A 4,647-nucleotide genomic window follows, 5' to 3' on the forward strand; every position below is an offset into this window, starting at 1 on the left:
GTATATAGAAACTGATTCATTAAGTAATGAAGTTTGAGATATAATTAACTATTAAATACTTCAGTGATTTCTGAGTTATTACTGTAATATAGTATAATGGTAATATATGTATTACTGTTACTGCCCAACGTGGGGCCTTCTGCTCACCACAAGATGTGCCAGTAGTCAAGAGGCAAGGTGGTAGGAGAAAAAGGACTTTATTATTACAGCTTGCTAGCAAGAGGGAAGATGGCCGACTCATGTCCAAAAGAACCATCTTAAGGGGGCATGAAATCTTACAGCAGTTATATAGGCCATTGTGTTATCGGGGAGGGGGTTAGGAATGTTGACCTTCTGGTGTTACAGACTGGGAGTGCCACACCAGATCTTTCAGTTTTCACTGATGATGGCTGTCAGCATAGACTCACTGTTCAGGGGTCATCACATTCCTAAGGAACTCAAAAAAACGAAGTTATCATCTTATCGCACCTGGGAGGTACGTGCACAAGCAGGGGTCGTAAAATCTACAGAGCAGTTAGATCTCCTGGAGGGTGCATATCCAGCTGGGTTAGTTTGTCTGAGGTCATTCAAAGTTACAACAGAGTTTTTTTTTTTCTACAATATGGCTTCCCTTATGTCAACCTTGTCTTGAGCCGCTATCAATATCCCCCCTTTGCTATTTAACCCCTCAATCTTGAGAGATGTCCTGTTGTTCCATCTTATTGAGCCAGTCTCTTAGTAAGACAGTGATGCAAGTAGGCTCTCAAATTTAGGCTTACATTGTAGAAGCAAGCAACTGGGTAATTAATAAGACAAAAAGAAAAACAAAGTTAATGGTGGGAGCAAATTATAAACCAGTTTCTGAGTCCAGGGGACAGCCAGTCAAGAAGATTTCTGGATATCAGCGTCAAAGCATCTTTTGCAGCTTAAATGTCCCTGATGATGTCATCGGGTATTCAGGTACCTTTCCGAGTGGCTTACACTAGCAACAGACATGAATCTCTCTTAAGTTTATATTAGTCCACCAGCTTCAGTTTGCAAGGCTGTAGAAAAAGGGCAGGTTCAGTTCTCAGTGATTCCAAATGAAAGTGATGGAAAAAAAAATTGAAAACATTAGTTTGGAGATTTGTAGCCAGATATTTAAAGATACTAGAAGAATTCAGGATCCAGTCCCGCTAACACATAAAACACAGAACTCAAAAAAAAATCAGCATATTTCAAATAAAAGTCATAAAAATTGTAATCATCCCCATCAGTTCATCCAGTCCAGTGTAATTGATTCTTGATCTTAATCTCCTGTTAGTTATCAGAACTAGAACCTAATATCCAAGAACGTGTACTATAGTTTCTATTGAAACATGATTTTTCTCTCTAAAATCACCCTCGTTTTATCAAAGATAGCCAAATTAAACTAAATGGTTTGCAAAATGAAATAAACTTGGCCCAATTACTTATATAAGTACAGCAAGAATAGCCATTGATCATATAGGCTCTTTTAAATCTGCTTTGCTGGAACCCTTTATAAGGAATCTCAGATTGGACTTCAAAGGCCTCTCGAGGCCAGGAAAGGCAAGCCAAGGACTTTGTCATCAGCCTTTGTCTGCAATACCTACAGGTTTGGGTGAATTTCTCTCTTCTCGAGGTCCCCCAAAATATTTCGAGGTTTCTTGCACCTGCCAGATAAGTGACATTCCTTACTTATCCAGTAAATGCTGCTTGGAACACTGAACATAAGGTGCCAGGCCAATACTTCCATGTGGCTTTATTCCATAAAGTCCAATCTTTGTCTCTCAGAAGCTGTCTTGTCCCATTCCAGTCAAAGCTTTAGTAATATAACCAGTTGTATAACCAGTAATATAACCAATTGTGTCCTGTTATAAGGAGAACAGATTCTTATTGAACTTATGCAAATAACTATATTGCCCTGAAAACAATACTCACTCACTAAGAGTTTCCAAATCCTGGAGCGATCAGGTAGGGAGAAAAAGATAAATGTTTAAATTCTGCTTACAAAGGTATAATATACCAAATTGCCATAAGTCATAGCTATCTCAGGAGAAAAGAGAAAAAGTTTTCCTTCAATCTAAAAAAACAAAATATTTAAAAAATCAGCATATTTCAAATAAAAGTCATAAAAATTGTAATCATCCCCATCAGTTCATCCAGTCCAGTGTGATTGATTCTTGATCTTAATCTCCTGTTAGCAGTTGCATGAAGTCTGCAGTTTCTCTGTCAGAGTTCTGTTATGTCTTACCCAGTTCAGTTTTATAATCTGAAAGTTTATGAGAAACCTGTATCCTAGAGTAAGTGTCAGAGTCCTTTCCATGAATTTTTCTGAAGATGAAACATATTTTGCAAAAGCATCAAACATTAACTGTCTGTAAACAACAAGACCCCAAAATGGCAATTGACAAAAAAATTTGGTTAATTTTGTGACATATAATACTTTAAAATAATAACCAGAACCAGACTGATAACCAGGACAGATCAGAATTTCAGTAGTGTTATACACTTTTAAAGCACCTATATCATTAACATTTACCCACACAATATCACCTAAGAAGGTTTATCACTTATTTGACAATGCTTCCCATGTAATTTAACATACCGAATAAGCCTAATAAGTTTAGTATCTTCCTCCTTATAGGAAGAGAGCAAATTTCTTTGAGAAGTTCCAGGGGCCCTCTGAAAATTCTCAAAGAAAAAGTCAAAAGAAAGACTTTATTTAAGATATGAATTTTGGGGAGCTTGTCAAAAAAATATCAAAAGGTTTTAAAACACTTGATCAAATAGGAAATAATGCTCACTGCAAAACGATGCTCAGTTATCCATTTAAACAGTCAAGGGCAAACAGAGAGTTAAAATAGTCAAAAAAAAAAAAAACCTTAATAGAGAGACCTCAGTCCTTTGAACACAGGAAATTATTTTAACAGTTTTTCTGTCTTTTAGGTAGACTCAAAGGTAAAGAAAAGCATTTTATAGCCTCTTTATCAAGTTCAAGAAAATTATCCTTTTAAGAGAAAGAAGACCAAATTTTAATTTTGTACCAGCTTCTGATGTCAAAACTCATTTACTTAATTGGATTTACTTTAATCTCAGCCAACTTGACCATGCATAAAACTTTTTCCAGAATTCCTCTTCCACAAACCTTCTGTAACTTTCTTTTTACATTCAGAATTTGTCTCATGCTTTCCTTTCTTCCTTTCTAGTACTTAGAGACAAATTTATCTTTCTTAACCAACCAAAATATTTCCATTCTTTGTACCTTCTTTACTATACACATCTTATTTTCTTTGTATACAGAGCTGTTTTCTTTATTAATTTTTAGTAGCTTTAGTTACATCTTAGAATTTTTTTTTTTAATCCTTTTAGACTTTGACTTTTAAGTAAAAACTAAGTAAGCAGTTATAAACTGTCTTTTATATTAGCATTCTGTAGCTTGGGAAATTTATTTCTTGGCAATTTATTGGCAACATTTTTCATAATTTCTGGAAACATGTTACTTTATAGTACAATCTTTTAATAAAACACAAGACATGTTTACTAATAGACCCAAAACACCTTTTAGTTTTTCTCAAATAAACCAAAAGTAGATAAACTTAGATATGTTTAGCAATAATGCTTCAGTATTTTATTTTATTTGAAAATGACCCAGATACTCAATGAACTTTTATCAAAAACTCTAGTTTAAGTTACCAAAAGGAATTTTGGAAGCTGTTTTTCCAAAACATAACAGACCAGACCACAAAACATAATTATTGTACCCAAAAACTCTTACTTATTTTTATCTAAATCATTTGTTTCCAACAATTGTCAATCAAGCCAACAAACTTAAACCAGGTTTTATTTACCAAAGATTAATTTATATCATGTTAACTTGAAAGACATTTGGGTTAACTGCATTTAGAAATAATTTTTGTAAGTGCTTACTTCAAGTGAATTGAATAGAGCTCTTAATTTTGACCATACCATCTGGAGGTAAAACATCACACATAGGTAACATACATATAGACACACACACAGAGACTGCACAGCTGTTACTGCCATGAATCAGGTACAAGGCTTCCCAATTATGAATCCAAATTTTTGTTTTAAGCCTTTTTTACTAATATTTGTGAAGATACTTGAGATGCTAGATTTTTGGCCAGGCGCTCTCCTGTGGCCGTTTTTTTGCCTTTTTACTTTTTTTGTTTTTTCTTCAGTCTTAGAAATTGGTGATGAGCTAGATAACACTTCCCAGAGAGGGGCGAGGCGATAACCCTTCTTGAGAGAAAGGAACTGGGTGGAATCTAAACTGCCTCTAGAGCTGCTTTTCCAGTCTTAAAAGGATTTTTTTTAAGGACATTTGCTCTTAATTTCTCAGAAATTGGGTTGTAACTGAAAAGACATTATAGGTTGATGTACCTGTCCAACTACATCATAAAAGCACAGAGAAGCCACTGAGGTTTTTCCCAAGATGCAGTTTCTGGGGGATATCTGTCTTGTCAGTTTTTAATATCCCAATATCTACAAGCATTTATGGCTTAACTGTGGACACAAGGTATCCCCAAAAGAGAATGCAAAAGGAGTAGCCCTCACAAGATCCAGAAATTTCACTCCAAAAAAAAAAAAACACCAGCCCAAGAAAGCAAAGGCCTTCACTGCACAGGCGGCAGTGCACCAACCAAT

This window comes from Ceratotherium simum, chromosome 17, assembly GCF_057802395.1.
Source record: "Ceratotherium simum simum isolate JZ-2026a chromosome 17, ASM5780239v1, whole genome shotgun sequence".
Classification (NCBI taxonomy): domain Eukaryota; kingdom Metazoa; phylum Chordata; class Mammalia; order Perissodactyla; family Rhinocerotidae; genus Ceratotherium; species Ceratotherium simum.